General features: G+C 40.8%; 1 long non-coding RNA gene across 1 annotated transcript in view; it reads left to right on the top strand.

Moving 5' to 3' along the window:
• The first annotated feature begins 988 nt into the window (after positions 1-988).
• LOC140625689 (uncharacterized) overlaps positions 989-22,109 on the top strand; it is a 40,773-nt gene continuing 19,652 nt past the window's right edge. Inside the window, exons 1-3 of the long non-coding RNA XR_012025016.1 lie at positions 989-1,667; positions 18,679-18,825; positions 20,897-21,053. This is a non-coding gene — a long non-coding RNA (uncharacterized lncRNA). The remainder of the gene's footprint in view (positions 1,668-18,678; positions 18,826-20,896; positions 21,054-22,109) is intronic.

Genomic DNA, 22,109 nt, shown 5'->3' with positions numbered 1-22,109 from the left:
ATGTAATAATATGAGACAGAAAAATGGAAACACGGCATAAGGTTGAATGCATGTATCTAGTTCTCCACCCCCTATTTGTTTATTTTCATTCCGACTATCCTGCACTTTATCCTTTTGTTAGTTTTTCACCTCTCGAGTGGGTCTCAGGTGTAACACATCTCCCTCCTTCCTGCTTCATTTATTTATTCAGCAAATATTTATTGGTCATTGCTTGTGTGCTAGGCTCTCTGCCAAGCCCTAAGGATACAACCATGGGCAAGGCAAACAGGTTCATTTGGCACTCGCAATCTAGTTAGGACACAAAAATTAGACAAATAATTGCATAACTAATGACAGTTATGGTAGGCGTTACAAAGGAAAAATAAAAGGGCCATGAAAAAGGAAAAGTACAGCAGTAGAGATGACCTGGTCTTATACTCTGCATCGTGGGCAGTTCAGGCAGCCAGAGTCACCAGGATGATGACTAATTGTGCAAGCCGGAGGACATAAGTTAGGGTGACCAATGGCCTAGGTTTGCCTGGAACTGAGGGGTTTCCTGGGACATGGGACTGTTAGCGCTGGAACTAGGGAAGTCTGGATGACGAGATCACTGGAAGCTACCCCCGTCCCAGGACATTTTCTATCCAGAGAAAGGCCATAGCCTCCCTTGGAACTGATGAACCTTAAGAAGTACCTGGTAGTGATACAGAATTTCTCCTCCTTGCCATCTATAGGGGGTAAAATATAAAGGGACGGGTTGTAAAATGTATGAACCTGGTCACAGCAGGTGAGTCCTGAGGGCAGGTCTCTGCCACTGCAGAAGATTGTTCTGTGTGGCACTGGGGATTTTCAGTGGCCCCGAGCTCAGTAAGACTTCAATTACAGGGGGAGTTGTGGTTAAGTGGCTTTACTATGGTTACAGAGCTAGTTGAGAGAATAGGTGATGCGGGTCTGGTTTCCATGGAAACAGACTCTGAGCTGAAGATTCTGTTGCCGATGATTCATTAGAGCTTGCTCTTGGGAATGAGGAAGGCAGGGCAGAGAGAGGTGGAACAGTGATGCAGCTGGATCACAGGCGAGCCTTAGCCAGGAAAGTGGAAAGCTGGGGTGGACCTTGGGAGATGTATGGACTGGGGCAAGAGGTCTGGGCCCACCAGTCATTATATGTAGCTTGACTCTGGGAAAAAGCATAACCTTTTAGCTGAGGGCACTCCTCTTCATTCAACGGAGGCAGTGAGTGCTTAGTCCTGAAGCAGGAATCTGGGTGGCACACGGACAAGCATACCAGCCAGGCCTTTGCGTTTCAGTTCAGTGTTTCCATGATACCACGTGTCACCGCTTGTCAAGAATTGCCCGTAGACATCTTTAGGCTCTTGATTTACCATGTAATTAAATAAATTTCTTGGCTCCAGAAAGATGCTGATCAATAATGTAAAATCATACAGTTGTAAATAATGAATGAATCTGCAGATGCAAATGGGATATAATTATTGCATAGTGCTTTCACTGAAGAGATACTGATTATTTCAGGTGGAAGCTGATTTTGTTTGTTTGTTTGTGGTTGTTGTTTTTTTAAGTAGGCTTCATGCCCAGTTGTGGAGCCCAACACTGGGTTTGAACTCACAACCCTGAGATTAAGACCTGAGCTGATATCAAGAGTCGGACACTCAACTAACTGAGCCACCCAGGTACCCTGAAGCTGGTTTTTATTTTATTGTTAAAGATTTTGTTTATTTATTCGAGAAAGCACAACAGAGAGCAGAGAGCACAAGCAGAGAGGAGTGAGAGAAGGGGGGAGAAGAAGAGGGAGAGGGAGAAATAGGCTCCCTCCTGAGCAGAGAGCCCACCATGGGGCGCAATCCCTGGATCCGAGGTCATGACCTGAGCAGAAGGCAGATGCTTACCTGACTGAGCCACCTGGGCGCCCCACCGTAGCTGATTTTTAAAATATAAACTTGCCCATGAGCAAAGAGTCAGATATTTAAAATAATGCCAGCATTTGACAAAACAAGATGTGGGGTGACAGTTCCTTCTGACCTGGCAAGTATTTTGTGGCCATCTAAGAAATTTCAACACAAAGCTAGCAGGAGGAGTTGAGAAAATGTGTCTAAAAACATAATTTTTAATTATTCACATCAGTTCTTTTTTTTGAGTAACATCTGTGAAGTCAAGGTTTAAGATTTCAATTGATTCAATTTGGGGCTTTTCTTAAATATCGATTTGGCCTTAAGTTAAAAAATAGTATATTTCATTATATAAGATTAGAACATTTAGAGTTGAGCCTATGATAAACAAAAGGTAGATAATTACTTCTCTGCCTCTAAACTGGATATGGGGAAATTGCAGAAGAGCAGCCATCAAACATAGCTGCACATTAGAATCGCTGGGGACGCATAAAATAAAACTTGAGGCCTCACCCTGGATATTATGAATTAGAATCTTGATGCGGGCCGTATAGCTTGTGATTGGGCCAAGCTCTCAAAGTAATTCCTATGCAGCTCGCCAGGCACCAGGCTAGGGTTCTGATTTAGTTTTGGAAAGTGCTGGTGCAAAATACAGCTTCAGTTATAGGCCAGGTTTTGTTGGTGAAATGAAACCCTCTCTTGTGGTAAAATTTGCCGTCGGAACCAGTTTTAAGTGTAGAGTTCAGGAGCATCAAGTATATTCATCCTGCACGGACACCAGCATCCCTCTCCAGGACTTTCTCATCCTCCCCAATCGAAATTTTGTACCCATTAAACGATGACTCTCCGTTCTCTCCCACTGCCCAACCATGGCAACCACGATTTTATTTTCTGTCTCTGTGAATTTGGCTATTCTAGGTACTTCATATAACTGGAGGCATATATTTGTCTTCTTGTGATTGGCTTGTTTCACTCAGTGTAATGCCTTCAAGCTTCATCCGTGCTGTAGCCGGTGTCAGAATTTCTTCCCTTTTGAAGACTAAATAACATTCCATCGTATGTGTTTGCCACATTTTATTTTTATTTTAAGATATTTAACATTTATTTGAGAGAGAGAGAGCACGAATGAGGGGAGGAGCAGAGGGAGAGGGAGAAGTAGATTCCTTGCTGTGCAGGGAGCCTGATGCGGGGCTGGATCCTAGGGCCCCGAGATCATGACCTGAGCTGAAATCAAGAGTCGGTCACTTAACTGACTATGCCACCCACGCACTCCTAGCACATTTCAGATGGACGCTTCCATTTTTTGGCCCCTGTGAATAATGTTGCTTGAAAATGTACAAATATCTGTTTGAGTCCCTGCCTTCAGTTCTTTTGGGTCTGTACCCAGAGGTGGCATTGCTGTTTCATATGGTAATCCTATATTTAATTTTTTGAGGAACCACTGTAACATTTTTCACAGCAGTTGCATCATTTTACCTTCATACCCGCAATGGGCCAGGGTTCAGATTTTTCCCCATTCTCACTAACGTGTTATTTTCTGTTGTTGCTTTTTGATAATAACCATCCTAATGGGTGTGAAGTGGTATCTCACTGTGTTTTGGTTTCTATTTTCCTAATGATTTGTGATGTAGAGCCTCTTTTTGTGTGCTTATTAGCCATTTGTATATCTTCTTTGGAGAAACATCTATTCAGGTCCTTTGCCCATCTTTTTCTAGCTTTATTGAAGTATGATTGACATATTAAAAATGTATCTAAGATCTACAACATGATGTTTTGAACTACATACTATTGTGAAATGCTCACCACAATCAAGTTGATGAACACATTTATCATTTGACATAGTGAACACTTTTTCCTTTTTGTGGTAAGAACACTCAGGATCTGCTCCACAGCAAATTTCAAGTATACATTACATTAACTCTATAGTCATCATGCTATAAATTCAATTCCTAGAACATTCCTCTTATAATTGAAACTTTGTACCCTCTGACCATTATCTCTCAATTACCGCCATCCCCCAGTCCCTGGCAACCACCATTTCACTCTCTGTTACTATGAGTCTGACTCTTTTGGATTCCACATATCAGTAAGATCATGCAGCATTTGTCTTTCTGTGTGTGGCTTATTTTACTTAACACAATGTCCTTGAGGCTCATCCATGTTGTAGCAAATGGCAGGTCCTTTCTTTTGCTTGGTTGAGTCGTTATTGAAGTAACTCCTGAATTCTTCATTTCAGTCATTGTATTCTTCAGTTCTAAAATTTCTGGATTTTTCTTTTGATGGTTCTGTTTCTTTGTCACACCTCCTTGTTCATGCATTCTTTCTTTTTTTTAAAAAAAGATTTTATTTATCTATTCATGAGAGACACAGAGAGAGTGGCAGAGAGATTAGCAGGCTCCCTGCAGGGAGTTCCCTGATGTGGGATTCAATCCCAGGACCCCAGAATCACAACCTGAGCCAAAGGCAGATGCTCAACCACTGAGCCAGCCAGGCACCCTCCTGCATTGTTTCTTAATTTCATTCATTGTTTCTGTACACCAAGTTCGTTAAACATTTTTAAGATTATTCTGAATTCTATGTCGGTTCATAGATCTCGGCTTCTTCACAGCTAGTTATTTGAGCTTTGTTAATTCCTTTGATGGTGGTATGTTCACCTGATTTTTCGTGATCCTGGTAGCCATGCATTTGAGTAAGCAGTCCCCTCTCCCAGACTTTACAGGTTAGCTTTGGTAGAGATAGTCCTTCAGCAGTCTGCTTAGCTTGTGGTTTTGGACAGGTCAGCTGGGAGCATCCTTGGGCAGGTGGGGTCTATTTTTGGGTGAGGCCACTGCCCGAACTCTGAGGTGGAGGGTATGCTGCTGGCTGGGAATAGTTGGATAGGACTGCTGGCTGGTTCCCTGCCCAAGTGCAACTGTAGGATGGGCTCTGAAGTTTCCTGGATTCTCTGATCAGGCTTTGTTGGGAGGGACTGGGCACTGTGTATAGGCGGGAATATGAATTAGCTCCATTGCCTCGATAGGGCAGCAGAATGGGCCCAACGCTGGTACAATTTGTTTTGGGATGGGAATATGCAGAACTGTGCACTGAGTGCCCTGACTAGACAAGGCCATTGGCTTTGCTCTGCAGATTGCCAGAGCTAGTTGCTGGGCTCTCTGCTCACGTGCCACTATAACTGGAGCTGTGGGATGGGTTACACAGCTTCTCCAGTGCTCTGGTTAGGTTTCCTGGTCAGATGGGGCTGAAGATGTATTCAGCAGCGGCAAGGCTATGAGTCAGTGTCCTTGCCTGGGCAAGGCCGCAGAACAGGTCCCCAGGCTGGCAGAGCTCATTGTTTGGGTTCAAATGGGGGCTGAACTATGCCCCAAGTCCCCTCGCCAGACAAGGCTAACAGCTTGGCCTGCAGAAGGGCAACCCCGAGGCTGGGCTCTCTGCTGAAATGCGGCTGGGCTGTCCAGCTTCCCAAGTGCTCTGGTCAGGCTTCCTGATCTGCCAGGGCTGGGGGGAAGGTACCATCAACAGTAGGGAGGGCTAAGAATGAGCTTCTCCACCTGAGCAGGGCAGCAGAACAGGATGTGAGAGGCCAGCAAGGTTTGCTGTTTGGGGGTATCAAATGAGGAACTACATACTGAGTACCCTGGCCAGGCGGGTTCTACTGACTTTCCCCTGCAGATGGGCCAAGCCACTGGTTGGGATTTCTATTTGGGTACTACCATGAGTAGGAACTCACTCTGCTAAGATCTGAGAGCTCATTGCTGTAAGCCCTGTCCTACGTCTCCATCACAACCTGATCTCCAGTAGTCAAGCCCTACAGATTTCCCCTCCTAAAGATCCACAGGAGGCAAGACTCAAGTGGGTCCCCTGGGGAGAAACCCACAATGCTGGGAGCTAGATACTCACTTCGGACTCTCTTTTTCCTACTGGGGAAACTGTAGGGCCAGGGGGCCTCTTGGTGTGGTGCTATGCCAGCCTGAGACAGGGGTAGTGTGGTCAGTGTTTAGCCACTCTTCTTACACCTTTGAGGCAATTCTCATGGTTTCTGCAGTCCAAGTGTGTGTCAGGCTCACCCCCAGTTCCTGGTATTTTCACAATGGTGTCTTGTCAATGGATAGTTGCTAGGTGGACTTCTTAGGGGACTGAAATCAGGAATGACCTAGGTCACTATCTTGATGACTGCATTTTTCATTGAATTCATAGGATTCTTTAGCCCCCAAATTCCTCTTGGGTACTTTTTCATGATTTCCATATCTGCTGAACTTTTCAGTTTGTTTATGTATTATCTTCCTGTTTTTATTGAGTTCATTATCTGTGTTTTCTTGTAGCTCACTGAGCTGCCTTAAAACAATTATTTTGAAATATTTGACAGGTGATTTGTAGATTTCCATTTTTTTGGAGTGAGTGACTGGAAAATTATTGTATTTCTTTGGTGGTGTCATGTGTCCTCAATGTTTTATGTTCCTTAAAATCTTGTGGTGCTGCCTTCATATTTGAAGAAGCATTACTGACTGGCTTGGCTTTGGGAGAGAGAAATACCCTCACCAGTCAGCTTGCCTAGGGAATCTAAGGCTCTCTGAGACCTTTACTATGGCTGTGTCCACTCCATGTTTCTTGTTCCCTCTTTGGAGAGAATTCCTTTTTTTTTTTTTTAACTGTTTTTTTTTTTTAAATTGGAGTTCAATTGCCATCATATAGCATAACACCCAGTACTCATCCCATCAAGTGCCCCCCCCAGTGCCCGTCACCCAGTCACCCCAACCCCTCGCCCACCTCCTTTCCAACACCCCTGTTCGTTTCCCAGAGTGAGGTGTCTCTCATGTTGTTACCCTCACTGATATTTCTTTGGGGAGAATTCCTAAGGTTGTATGCTTTCTCTTACTCCCCCAGATCCTGGGGTTAGCCTGGGTGCTGAGAGCTTCTCATTTGTTTTCCATAGAGCAGTGCCCTTTACTGAAGTTTGTTTGCCTTCTCTTAACCCTGCAGGTTTGGCTGGTTTTCTGCATATGCTCACATGCCATCTATAAAAGCTCATTCTTGCTGTATCTGGGGGTGCACATGAGGAGCCAACCATGGCAGAGGGTGTGGGTGAGGTACTTGGAGTATGGAGAGTCTCCATGGGCCAGTTGAAAGGGTCTACAGGCAAAGCATTTCAAGTGGCTCATAGGCAGTCTTCTTGATGGAATCTATGAAGTGGTTTGTAGAATCCACGTTCCTTTGATGAATTCGGAGCCCTGGTTGCTAGGCAACCAGCTTCTCCCATCCTTTCAGTTATGCTGATCACCTCAGTATTCTGGGTGGAGCAAGACAGAAGTGGGCTTTTTGGGTAGCATGCTGCATGGCTGGGAAGCTGGGTGCTTATTCCCTTTTCCCTTTAGGAGAAATTGCAGATTGAGGGGGACTCCCTTGATATAAAGCTGTACTGCTTTGCAAGAGTGGTGACATGGTTAAGTGAACCTATTTTTCTTACTCTCTTTAACACATCCATTATTGGACTTTTTGCTCCAGTGGGGTGCTAAACTTCTCTGCTGGACTCCTAGATTCCCACAAAGGTACTCATATCTATGGGTGGTTGTCAAAATGAATGTTTTGTGGGGAGGTGATGATGGTAGAAAACTCCTATTCCACCTCTTGCTGATGTTACTTGATCCTTGCCCATCTTAAAAATCAGTTATCTGTATGTTGGGTTGTAGGGGTTCTTTCTATGTTCTGGATATCAATCCTTTATCAGATATGAGATTTGTGATTTGTGAAGTTTTCTCTCATCTTGTGAGTTGCCTTCAATCTTTTGATAATGTCTTTTGATGTACAGAAGTTTGTAGTTTTAAAAAAGATTTTATTTATTTATTCATAAGAGAGAGAGAGAGATAGGCAGAGGGAGAAGCAGGCTCCCTACAGGGAACCTGATGCAGGGCTTGATCCCAGGACCCTGGGGATCACAACTTGAGCCAAAGGCAGACACTCAACCACCAAGCCACCCAGGCATCCCTGATGTACAGGGCTTTTATTTATTTTTATTTTTTTAAAGGTTTTATTTTTTATTCATGAGAGACAGAGAGAGAGAAAGAAAGAGGCAGAGACACAGGCAGAGGGAGAAGCAGGCTCCATGCAGGGAGCCTGACGTGGGACTCAATCCCGGGTCTCCAGGATCACACCCTGGGCTGCAGGCGGCGCTAAACCGCTGTGCCACCGGGGCTGCCCTCTACAGAACTTTTAAAAGATGGAGTCCAACTGTCTGTGTTTTTCTTTTGTTGCCTGTGCTTTTGGTATTATATCAAAAAAATCATTTCCAAGTCCAATGTCTTGAAGCTTTTCTTCTGTGTTTTCTTCTAAGAGGTATTTTAGTTCTTATGCATAGTTAGGTCTTTAATTCATTTTGAGTTAGTCTTTTTATATGGTTTAAGTAGGACTCCAACTTCACCTCTTTGTATGTAGATATCCAGTTCTCCCAACATCATGCTGTTGAGAAGACTGTCTTTTCCCATTTAATGGTCTTAGCACCTTTTTTGAAAATCCTTTGATGAGATATGTTAAGGATTTATGTCTGAGCTCTATTTTATTCCATTGGTCTGTATGTCTGTTCTAATGCCAGTACCACGCTGTTCTGATTACTGTAGTTTTGTAGTAAGTTTTGAAATCAGGAAATTTAAGACTTCCAAATCTGTTTTCTTTTCAAGATTGGTTTTGCTATTTGGAGCCCTTTGAGATTCCACATATGTCATTGAGTTTTACACTTTTGCTTTTAAATATTTTTTTAAATTGGGGGCACCTAGCTGGCTCAGTTGGTAGAGCATGTGACTCTAATCTTGGGATTAGAGCTCCAGGTTAGGCATGGAGCCTACTTAAAAACAATAAATAAAAATAGAAATAACTTATAATTGAAGTATTATATACTTATTTATACTACATATAAAAAGTACACGAAATACAAATGAATTATCAAATTATCACAAAATAAATACCCAGGTAACAATCACTCAGTTCAAGAAATACAGCACATTGCCAGCACACCGGAAGCCTCTTTTTTGTCTCCATCCCCCACAACTGCCATTTCTTTTCTTTTCCGAAGGTAATGACTATCTTCTTGTCTTCTAATACTACAGTTTAGTTTTGTCTGTTTTGAACTTCATATTGGTGGAAATGTACAATAGGTACTCTTTATGTTTGACTACTTTTGCTCATCATTTGTGAGAGTTATCCATGTTTTTGCATGTAGTCATAGTTCCTTCATCTTCATTGCTATACGACTTGATTATTCACAAGCACTTTTTAATCTCTATCTTTTAAGGGGACTCGGAATTTGTTGTACTTATATCTTTGAAAGAGCCACATGTTTGACAAGATGCATACTCTCTTGGCTTCGTAATTTGTAGATTAGCTAAATTCTGTAGACCTCACACATTTATAGAATTATCCCAGGCAGCTGGAAAGGCCTTAGCCATGCTCAAAGGAAGGATATCTGGGCAGGAAAGTAACAAAATGATCTTGTATGTACCAGATATAAGTACCAATATTTGCATTTCTCCAGACACTGTCCAGAGTATGTTGCAATTTAACAGCAGAGTTGTTGTTGTAATAGTGAGGACTTAATTTAATGGCAGAATTGTAATAGTGAGGACTTCATGTCAAGCTGTAAGTGTGAAAATTTGGAGGCAGATAGACCTTTCAGTATCTCTTAAATCACACCCATCATATGGGTAGGTGACTGCTAGTTTTGAATTTATGGAATGATTGGCTCCAAACCCGAAGAAGCAAGGTCTTACTGAGCAAGTGCTTCCTATGAGGTACATCAAATTGAGCTCATATTGAAGAGTTCGTTGTCCTGAAGCAAAGCCAGTGAACTGGCATGTGAATAAAATTCTGCTCCACAGCCAGGGCCCACCAATCTCTGAACTAATCTCTCCTCCCCTCTCCTTTCTCTGTCCTCTCTCTTCCACTTGCTCCCACATCTGCTGGAACTATTTTCAGAATTCATTTTACAGGCCAACTCCTTTTGACATAACTGGCAGGTTGATTCATGTGACTGGTTAAATTAATCATGGGTTAGAAGTCTGTCATTATGGTATCACATTAGCACTATCATAACTCATATGTTGCCTTTTGAACTAATTTTCTTCCTCTTGTCCTCTGTTTAACATCTCATCTCCATTTTAAGTAAGAGGTCCTTGAAACTGTCTTTTCTGTCTTGTTCACTATGCTGGCTTAATTCGGTATCTTCATTGCTGAGCTAATTGGAGTTAGAATGTTATTTCTTCTACTTTGGAAGAGATATAAAGTGGCTGGAAAATGATTCAGAATTAAATAACATAAAAAAGAGTTAAATAACATAGGTTCTACGGGAAACTACCTTATAGCAAACACAATTCTCATAATCATCTATTGGTCATATAAACTTTTCAGATCATGATAAGGTCATAGGTCTTTGGTGATCAAAGGAGCTGTTATAATTTATTTAAAGAGACCAACCTATTTCAGAGCATAGTAATATGATCACATAAGAGAGGTTTTATAGTAGCTATTTAGCAGCTATCGTGCTTGTGGGAATAAAACACAATGAAAATATGATGAATATATAATATGAGATTCTTGAAAGTGGGACCTATGTTTGTTCACCTTTGAATACTTCGTACATTAGGATATTTGCTAAATATATGGCTGATCTAATGGCATTTCCCTTATCTATCCTCTTTCATTTATCAGTTACCTGCATAGATTTAAGAGATATTGAAAAGTCTATTTGTACCCAAAGTTTTGCCACCCCAGTTTGGCATGGTACCTGAAATTTTCACAGAAATAACCATTCCATTCCATTAAGTCATTTTCTGGGAATATGCAGATGTTAGTGGGAATATGCAGATGTTAGTACTTCTGCTTGGAAACTACTGCCTTTATCTGCCTAGTAAAATTGCACATTCTTCTTCGCACTCTCTCTCAAATAAATTAAAAATAAATAAATAAATAAATAAATAAATAAATAAATAAAATCCTTTTTTAAATAAAGGGGGCTCCTGGGTGGCTCTGTCGGTTGGGCGTCTGACTCCTGATTTCCGCTCAGGTCATGATCATGGGGTTGTGAGATCGAGCACTGTGCCAGGCTCCATGCTCAGCCAGGAGTCTGCTTGTGCCTCTTCTTCTGCTTCCTTTCCCCCTCAAATAAATAATTAAATAAAAATATTTTTAACATTACTCATTATTCTTGATGCTACTCGCACTTTACCCCTTTAAAACTTCCCTATCTCCTTCCTCAGAAGGGGATATAGTACATTGTATATTTAACCAGATGGTGGCTGTCGCTGCCCCTGGTACGGCCCCCACCAACCTTGGAGCAGGATTTAATTATTCTTCACATATACCCAAAGGATATCTATTCCATACAGATAAGAGATCTAACTCAGGATTTCATGGGTAGACTGGGAACAGATTTACATATTTTAATTGTATTTCACATTTAACCGTCCACTAGGCATCTCTTTACAAGGTTCTCTTCTTGACTTCAACTAATGTGTCCTTCTGTCTCTATATTGGTTCTTTCTTTTCTCTCCTGTTCTTCTTGCCCTCTTCTTTCTTCGTCTTTCTTTTAATCCTTCTCCCAGATCTAGTCGCCTATGGTTCTACTTTCTACTCTCTAGGTTTTTATTTCCTTCCAGGATACAGAGCATATTTGTTTGTTTCAGTTGCTCTAAAACTTTCTCACTTTTCGCTCCAATTAACAAGTAACAGACTCTTAGTTACCCAATTGCACTGTCCTTAGAAGTCAAGGCATGATTTTAAATAAGTTTTTTCCCTGTTGCATTTGCAATATGTTAGAGCCCATATTGTAGTGAATTATTGTTGGTTATGTGTTTCTTCTTCCTCGCTGCTCAGAACTGGGAAGGAAGCATGCTTTCATTTGTAGTTTTAAGTCATCACAATCTTACAATTTATCTTGTACATTGTGCAACCATTTATTGACTGTGGTCAGCTACAAATGCCCTGAATCAGTTTGGATTCAGCTGTGTGTAACTGATAAGCTCCAAATATCAGTGGCTTAAAAATACACAAGAGTTTTATTCTTCCCTCATGTAGAAGTCTGGAGTAGGCATGCTAGGGCTAGTGCAGGGAAGTCTTAGACTTCAGGGTCCTAGGCTGCTTCCACCTTTCTACTTCATCATCCTAGTGCATGGCTTCTATCTTTCAGGTCACCTCATGAACAAGATGGCTGCCAGAGCTCCAGTCACCCTATTTTAGTTGCAAAGCCAAAGAGGGAAGCAAAGTAAAAAAGTAAATCAGAGGTTTATTTAAAGGAGTCTTCTACGACTCAGATTCTTTTGAAGTATTTTCCTAATAAACCCACTTACTTTTTGTATCTCATTGGTTGGAACTTAGTTATATGGCCATCCTATCTTCACGGAAGGCTGAGAAACGTGGTCTTTATTTTAGGCAGCTATGTGCTTAGCTGAAGATTGGAGTCTCTGCCAAAGAAGAAGCTAAGAATAGCTGTTCAGAATGCTACTAGCTGTCCCTGCCCCATCCTTCTGTACTGTCTTTTTGGTATTCCCTCTCACATGACCTGTCTGGGAAACATAGTGCTTGGGATAGCTTGGTGAGTAGAAAACCATATAATACACATAAGTCTTCAGATGCCACATGGAAACCAAAAACCAACTGAAGTCTGAGTCTTTTAGATAATGCTCCATCTCCTTCATGGGGACTTTTCTTGTCCTGTTCCTTCCTGCCTGTGATCACCCCATATGCCCCTGGTGCTTGATCTCTCCCTCTTTCTCAGCCTTACACTTGGCTTCTTGCTCTTCAAAGATACGCTTTGTTCTTCCACTGTTGGCCTGTCCTCAGCTTTCACTGTCTTACGTTCCCTACAGTTACTTTGAAATTAGCTCCTTGAAATCTTAGTTTTGGTGGTAGGGTTGAAGATGGGACACAGTGAGCAGAGTCATAACTGGGAATATTTTGTCTTTTCTTTCTGAGTTACTTCTACCATCGTATCTGTCCTTGTTTTAAAAATTTTTTTTCATGTTGTGTTTTCCTTATGAGTCCCTCTTTATTCACTGAACTTGTCTTGAACTCTGCCCAAAAGCAGACTCAAGCATTTCCCTTGTCTTTTGTTATACTCAAATGAATGAATGATCTTCCTTTTACTTTCTAGCAGAAATTATTTATTTCAGACTGGTTGGTATTTTTTGCTTTCTCTTCCCTCATTTCTTTCTTTCTTTTTTAAAAAATTTTTTACTTATTTATTCATGAGATACAGAGAGAGAGAGAGAGAGAGAGAGAGAGAGAGAGGCAGAGACACAGGCAGAGGGAGAAGCAGGCTCCATGCAGGGAGCCCACCGTGGGAGTTGATCCCGGGTCTCCAGGATCAGGCCCTGGGCCAAAGGTGGCGCTAAACCACTGAGCCACCCAGGCTGCCCTTCCCTCATTTCTGATTCTCAAATAATCCCCCTAGCTTTTGGAATTTTTCCTACTTTTGTGGGCTCTTCCTACTTCCCCTTCCATTTGTGTCTATTCTTTCAATCAAATTCTTATCCAGCCCCTCAATTATAGCTCAGTAACAACTGAGCATTCTATGCTGCTTCCCGGACTATGTCTTCCCACTTTGATCTCTTCCATCTTTGAATACTTATAGCATTCTGTTTCACATACTCATACAGTGTACCATTTTGTATTATTTTATAATATTTTTGTATTGTTTTCATGAGCATAAGTCAGTTCCCCAACTATATTGTAAGATTTTAAAGAGTAGACACTGTGTCATTCATTTATTCATTCATCTAAATTCTGTTTAGTATCTAAGGCAGTATTGGGAAGGTAGTTGGCATTATATGTTACCATGACAAATGAAGAGTGAATAACTGATATGAACACATCGAGTAGAGAGCAGAGAAACATTTCTGCTGTAGTGTCCTGTTGATTTTCCGAAACAGTTGAAAAAGTTCATATGGAAACTCACTTGTCAGTAGCAGAACTTTTGAGACATAAGTGAACTGTATTCAGGATGCTAAGAAGTGGAAACTATAACTCCATTTACAATAGTGTTTTATATTCAATAACCAGACTAATTTTCAACTGTGCTTTTCAGAATTTAGTATATCCTTAGCGTTTTAAAAGGGAGATTCACAAGTTTTGAGAAGAATCCTCCCACTAACTTTAGATGTCGATCAGAGAGGTAAAAATTGTATACTTTCTTATAAAATATCCACTATTGTCAGACTATGATTTTCATGAGATAACTTAAATGAGCTTTAAGATATAGAACTATCAAATCTTAAATGAAAAATTTTTTTTTTTAAATGAAAATTAAGACTCCTCACATTCACCTCAGGGTTGCCTCTTTTATGTTTCTGAATGCTCAGAAGTGCCATTGTTTGAAAAAAAAAATTAGTCAGAGTCTCACTTTCCCATCACAGAATACTCATAGAAAGTTCAAAATGTTTCAGTGGGAATGGAAGAATGAGGAATAGTCTAGTAGAGAGTGATAATTGAAGAGGCTGGGTTAGAATTATAAGATTCTTATTGAGTATAGCTCTATTCCAAGAATGAGCTATTAGCGACTTCTCAGAATGTTCCTGGATTCTTAAAAATTATCATTTCTCTTTGTTTTACATTTATTTTACATTTACCTCCACCAATCTGTTATCCTTAAAAATGCCAGCTGCCTATTTCAAAAGTATGCTTTCATTTGTCACACTATCACTTTTTCCCTGCTCATAATATAAGACAACCAGAGAGTTTCTTGCTCAGGTATCTTGGGCACTTTGATTATAAACAGGTTGGGAATGCAGTGAAGTATTCTTGAGAATAAGGGAGAAATCGAATCTGCATAATAATGGAAGAAATGTTATCATAACAAGCCACCAGCACTTCTATTCTCATAAAGATTCATTAGAGGTTTGGGGATTAATTATCAAGATTGAGGGTTGGTGGGGAGGGAGGCACCACACAATGTCAAATAAAAGTCTTCTGATCCAACTCTTCAGGACATATGTTTTTGGTTCTTTAGTCAGATGATGCTTGAATGAATCATAAAGAAGGGTTATAATCCTGGTGATGAGATCACCCTTAGCCATCTTGTTAGGAATGGCAAAGGCAGTATCAGTAGCAATGGATGAGAGTGGAGATGGTTGTAGAAGTTGTACCTGCTAGTTATGACTACACTGTGGTGGAGCAGAGAGCTGGTGGTACTGGTGTTATAGAAGCAAGAGAGCTGTAATAGCCTCTCATTGGACAGCACAATCCACCAGATTCCATCTTGTCAATGGAGAAGGTTAAGGACACATAAGAACCCTGTACATCTATTTGAGATGAGACACTCTGGGATCTCCTCTATTGGCCCAGAATTTCCAGAATGTTCCAGAATATTAAGAAATAAGACATCCATTATTTCCTGATAATAACAAGACCAACAACAATGATCCTGATGATGAGAGTAGCTAATACACTGCTTATTGCTAATACTGTGCTGGGCACCACATATGTATTAACTCATCCCTGCTGCTATTTCCCTTTCCTCTCAGCCCCCTGCCAAAGGCACTTGTTGACCACTGCCAGTCCCTCAAGACCTGGGAGTAGGGGAGGACTGAGGATTGTGTGGAAAGTAGAGACCCATGATGGAGAGCAAGCCTGTGGATTAGGTCTTTCTTCCTTTGAATCCATATTTTCTGCTAAATTTTGAAAATTGCTACAAACTCTATTTTATTCAATTTTTCTCTATGCTAAATTAGAAAGTAATTTTCATTTGGAATGGCATTTTTAGGTCCCAGTGGGGAGCAAGTAGGATAACAAAGCGGTGCTGGGCAGTTAAAGCTTGTATGACACATGATTTATGCATTGCTAGTTTTCCAGAAGAGCAACAGGGTTAGATGAAGTCCATAAAAGGAAGCAGACAAATTATGCTTCTAGGGCTATAGGTAGAGTTCTCAACAGTAGCTGACCATTTCTGCTTTTATTTCTGTCTCAGAAAAAACTTTTTTTTTTAAAGTGAAATTTTCCCCACAGGCTACTGGGTGATTATTCATTGCTATTTGGTTAAGTGTGACCCTTAGTATACTTTGGTAAGAAAAGTGATTTTTGTATTTCACAATTTTGACACAGTATAGGTCATTGCCTCCCTGGTATTTGACAGTCAGAATAATGGTCAAAAAAACCTTATTTGTCAATGTAATAAAAATTCGATTTGGTATTAGAGGAAAGCCAGTTATGCTCTGTGGAAAATTAACTGAGGAAATTGATTGCTTTTTAAAAAAGATTTTATTTATTTATTTGTGAGGGGGAGAGAGTGTGTGCGAGCACGAGGGAGAGGAGCAGCAGAGGGAGAGGGAGAGGGACAAGCAAACTTCCCACTGAGCCGGGAGCCTGTGGTCCTGGGGCTCAATCCTAGGACCCTAAGATCATGACCTGAGCCAAAGTCAGATGCTTAACTGACTGAGCCACCCAGGTGCCCTAAAATTGATTATTTTCTTGAAGGTGTCTAACTCTCCATAGCTCTGATATATCCTTAAGTGAAACTGACAATTTTAAGGAGGTAGAGCAGATTCTGTAGCCGTAGGGGCAGAGCAAAAACAAGGTAGCTAGTTGTAAAAATAATTTCCAATTTTTATGAAAAGCATCATGTATACCAGAATCGATTTAGGCAAATACATAATAGATGGCTAGATAGAGCAACATCTAAGATTTATCCTGAAGAAATGTTGCATGTTTTCCCCATAGACAGGTTTGATTTTTTAAAAAATCTTTAGGCAAAATTTTATAGATGGGAAGGATAAGCCAAATTAGGTAAAGCTACATGAAATAAACATTCTTTTTGATGATCGCCATTGTTTTGATGATTTTTTTTATGATGATGATTATCCTTTTTGGTTGAAATTATTGCTGTAGTGGATAATCCACATGAAATAAACATTCTTTTTTTTTTTTGATGATCACTATTGTTTTGATGATTTTTTTTAATGATGATGATTATCCTTTTTGGTTGAAATTATTGCCAGAGTGGATAATTAGAGTTAATACACTCAAGACTCAAGGTTTAGATTATTAGTATACTTTGTGCGTTTGAATTTAAAACACAAGTTTTAGTTACTTTAAAATAGAGATTTAAATTCTGGTTATTCGTAAGTGACAATTTAAAAAGATTCATAAATATTACATTTCTTATTAAGTGAAAGGGAACTCTAGTGCTATAGCTACTATTTTTAGTTTCTAAAACGGTCTTCACGGAAATTTGTTCTAAGGCTGTATGGACTATCGGAAAGATATTAAAGCTCTCTAGAGCAGGTGAAACAGCATGAAAATCAGAAGTCAGAGAGAGAGCATGGCTGATTTTTGCAATCAGAAACAAAATAAGGAACATTGAAACAAAATAAGGAACATTTGTTTTTTTTTAAAGACAAAGGCTTGACTTTGAAAAAATACCTATTTGTATGCTTCTGGCTATTCTGATATCCATGGACATGATGTTTCTGCATAATGTGACTTTATGTGAACAAAAAACAGCCTCAAGGGGCCTCAGATGCTGCAGTTATTTCCAACCAAATATAGCAGACACTGTGTGATGCCTTGATTGTGGCACAGAGGGAAATATCCCTCCACGTTCCCTTCAACTGTGATGTATTCAAGGTGTTTTTAAGGTGACGAGGGACCTTGCTTCTTTCCTGGTTGTCTGGTGGGATGAGTCTCCAAATGAAACCTTCCCTCTAGTTTTTACCAGGCTCTTGTCATTTACTCTTGGGCTGCCAGTAGACCACCTAACTAGGTCTAGACATGAGCCTGACTTACCTTTATAAAATGGAGATCTGACCATGTCATTTCTGCATTGAAAAACCAGCCGCATCCAGTCATACATTCCTGGTAAAGGTGTAAATTGGTGCACATCTTTTGGAAAAGTGTTTGCCAATATTTATTAAGAATTTTAAAACTAGGTACGCTTAGGGGGCTCAGTCGGTGAAGCATCTGCCTCCAGCTCAGCTCAGGTCATGATCTCAGGGTCTTGGGATCAAGCCCCACATTATCATCATCATCATCATCATCATCAATCATCAGGGTCCCTGCCAAGCCTGCTTCTCGTTCTCCCATTCCCCCTGCTTGTGCTCTCTCTCTGTCAAATAAATAAATGAATAAAATGTAAAAAGAGTTTTATTTTTTAAAAGATTTTATTTATTCATAAGAGACACAGAGAGAGGTAGAGACATAGGCAGAGGGAGAAGCAGGTTCCCTGCAGGGAGCCCGATGCAGGACTCAATCCCAGGACCCAGGGATCACACGACCTGAGCCAAAGAAAGACACTCAACCACTGAGCCACCCAGGTGCCCCTAAAAAAGAATTTTAAAACTATATCTGTCTTTTTACTCAACAGTTTTGTTTCTTAGCATCCAACCTGCGCAAGATGCTTCACAAACAGAGATGTTTAATGCAGCATTTTTAAAAGATAATAAAAATTGGAAACAAACAATGCACGAATGCATCAGGAAGGAGTTAAGTGGCCCAGCCAAGGAAATATTTTTTAGCAACTAAAAACACTTAATTGCATTATTTTTTAGTATGGGAAAGTGCTCATGCAGTAACGCTCAGTAAACATATTAAAATCCCAAAAACGTAAAATGCAGAGAAAATGTTGAAAGCTTCCCTTCCCTCCTCCCATCTCCACCATCCCGCCCTGAGGTGAGGTTCAGAAGTGGTCTCCCTGGGAGGGTAATAAACCTCATGCTGCCTTCGACTACTGCCAGAAGCTAGTCTTGGAAACGTGCTAAGAAAATGATTTGGTATAATAGAAAAGAAAGCAGCATTTCAATGCTTTGCTATTTCTTTGTGGAGCCAGATTGTGGCCATCAGGAGGCAAGTGGCTGAGATGCTTGAAAAACATGCAGAAGTGTTCCAGTGAAGCACCATCAGTCCTCTGGGAAGGGGTCGTATGCAGGGATGTAAGAAATTGGGTGAGAAGATTGATATCGCTTTGCATAATAAGGTAAAATATTATCTTCAATATATGTGAGGACCACGTTAACTCACAGTTAGGAAAATGTTTCTCTAAATCCCTAGTGCGAACTGAGACTGTATTCCATCTGAGAATTTTTCTTTGTCTCCGTGGGAGTGTGTGTGTGTGTGTGTGTGTGTGTGTGTGTTTGCATTTGACTCATTTTGTTACCTGCTGAATCTATCAGGAAGGGAGAAGACATATTTTTACCTCACAATGGCAGAAGGACTCTTTCTAGCTTTTATGGACAATTATTCTAGCCCCAGAAACTCAGGCTAGTCACAGCCTAGTGCAGGAAGGGGGTGGAAGGCAGGGGTTTGGTTCTGCACACAGATCCTTCGGTGGTGATGGCTCCCTGTCCTTGGCCTATTGGAGCACTCACATCTGGTGCATGCTTCGCATTTTTTCTTTTGCTCTGCATTCCCTTCCATTACCTCTCATCTTCTGGAAAGCCTGGTATTCTCTTCCAGCCTTGTGTGGTACTATTGAGGGGAGATTAAGGGCACTCTGGGGCCCTTTCTACCTCACCCTTCTAATGAGGTCAGTGGCACAAATAGCGCAGTCGTGGGAAAGATGCTAGGTGTGAGTTCCAGGCACTGGCAGGCAGAGGAACGGGCCATGGCCAGAGCAGAGCTGAGAATGGGGAAGTCGTACTCCCCACTAGAGACAGGGGGCTACCAAATACTTGCTCCAAAGAGCACTGAGACCATGAGCTTCTCCTCCACATAGTTAAACACAAGTTCCCCCTCGTCCACTGGAACCACCTTGGGAGCTTTAAAAAGTCACTGCTACCTGGGCCCCACCTGAATTTCTGAGGGTGGGGTCTGCGCATCAGTATTTTGTAAGAGCATTCTAGGTGACTGTGATGTGCAGCCAGGTTGAAACCACAACCTCATAGAAGGTGATCTGGAATGGGAGAGGTTGACCTTGTAGTAAATATACCCTATACATCTCAACAGCAACATTAAAAAAAAAAAAACAAAAACTTGAGAGCATTAAAAAGCCTGGAAGGAAATACAGTCAATTGCCACGATGGTGATTATGTCCTTACAGTCCGCAAGCCCTGAATTAGCATACATTGAATTGTTGCTCCCAGGAGAAATATGTACTTCTATACCCATCTCTCACCTAGATTGTGATCTTAAATGCTAAAAGCAAGGGATCCCGGTCGATTGCATTTTATTTTACAAAAGAGAAAAGGCAAGGTTCAGAGGTGTTAAGTGACTTGCCTGAGACGGGTCCAGCAAGGGCGCCAGAGCCGAGTGAGATTCAAACCCGGTCCAGCGGACCCGAGCCGAGGCTCCTTGCACTGCACTATACTGCCCCCTACCGACCCCATCCTCCGGTCCTCTCAGCCCGAGAGCTGAAACCAGCAGAGCGCGGCTTTGTTCATCCTCGCTTGGAAACAAGTGCAGGTCCCGTGGGCCACTCAAAATTTCCACTGCTGCCTGTATTTCCACAAGTACTGATTTTGGAGCTACAAATAAATTTTAGGAAGTAGGTGAATATGCGAATAAGAATCTGCTAATGATGAAGATCAGCTATATAAATATTGACAGCAATTGTATTTAGATAGAATTTAGTGACGTTTTCTTCCTCATTTCTCTATTTTTCTTTTCTTTTTTTTATTGATTTATTTATTTTTTCATTTCTCTATTTCTCTAAAATTCCTTTAAGGTGTGTGTATATTACTTTGATACGAAAAGAAAGTAATGATTTTTAAAAAAAATGTAAATGTATATGTAAAAAATGTACTTTTATATGAAAAAATGTAAAAGTTTCATACTGTTATATGAAAAAAAATGAAAAAAAAAAGTAAGAAACAAACTAAAAATCTTTTCCATGGCATCAATCTGCTTATAGCCCCATTTCTTCTCAAAGGATGCCTTTGACACATTTACATCAGAATCACTGTACTGCTAATTGAAAAGGTATGTTTCTGTTCCACCCCTTTCAAAACTACTAAAAGAGAATCTCTGAGGAACCCAAGAATCTGCAACTGGCAAATTCCTCCAGATTACTCTTATGTATAACGATGTCAAAAAACATTTGCTATTTGCAGTCTCCAGAGAGTGAGGATGAAATAAAGGCATTTCAGATAAAGTGGCTGAAAGAAGTCACCACTCACAAACTGTTGCTGGAAGAACCACAGAAGGATACGCTTCACTGTAAGAAAGGAATTAAACCTAGAAGAAAGGATTGGGGTGCAAGAGGCAATGGTGAGCAAAACAATTAGTAAGCATATGGTAAGTCTGAATTATTGCCTGTAGCAAACAAAACAAAATAAAAGGGGAGTGATTAGAATGAGGGGAAATTAAATTAAAATAAAAACCACAAAAAATAAAATAAAATAAAAACCACCATAACATGGAAAAAGAGAATGTATGATTGGTGTTAAACCATTCTGAAATCTTTGTAGAGTCTGAGAAAAGAAAGGAGATACTGATTAAACTTTTGCTGGAGGCAGATAATCACGACTTAAAGATAACTAATAAGAGAATAAAACTATATAATTTTGAAATCAGCAGGAAAAAAATTTAAACTGTGATAACCATATAAGAAAGGAAATAAAAAGAAACAAAGAAGCAAAGACAGGAGGAGAGAATGTTTCTAACAAAGAGAATGTGGGGGCAATGGAACAGAAGTGAAGACATTCTATTGTCAGATCTGAAATTTGATTTTACTCTACTTAAATGCTAATAGCTTAGTCTATTATGGATTCATGGATGTTGGCAGAAGACACAGATTCTTGGATAAGATACAAAAGACTCTATTACTCACAGCCTGGCAAGTAGCATAAGCGTCAATCAGCATGTTTGTGTCAGTTCCCTGGTTTCCCAAGCCCCATGACAGTGACACAGGGCGCCCACATAGATGTTTGCATGCACAATAGGTTGTTACAGGAGAGGAACACTGAGCTGGGGAGCCTGTTCTTTTATAGCAAGCAGTAAGCAAGCCTGCTCTTTGTCCACGAGGGAACATTGCCTCATCTCCGAAGGTTACTTGCTGCAGACACAACTCTGAGAAATGGTCCTGGTAAAGATTAGTCAGGGCTTTGCATAGTTGGTACACCCAGAAAGATATTTAGGAGCACAAGTGACCCATGGAGGAGGAGCTCTCAACACATAAGTGAGAATCTGGGAGTGTATTGGTTTGTAGGACCATATGGTGTACTGGGTTGGAGGGGAGGAAGAGGAGTGGGGAAGGAGTGGGGGGAGAAGTAAAATAATCAAAAGTGTCACTATTAGGGGCCTTTGTATGACTGCTGTAGCAAA

The sequence above is a fragment of the Canis lupus genome, chromosome 36, assembly GCF_048164855.1.
Source record: "Canis lupus baileyi chromosome 36, mCanLup2.hap1, whole genome shotgun sequence".
Classification (NCBI taxonomy): Eukaryota; Metazoa; Chordata; class Mammalia; order Carnivora; family Canidae; genus Canis; species Canis lupus.
This window is presented reverse-complemented; position numbering and strand designations above follow the sequence as displayed.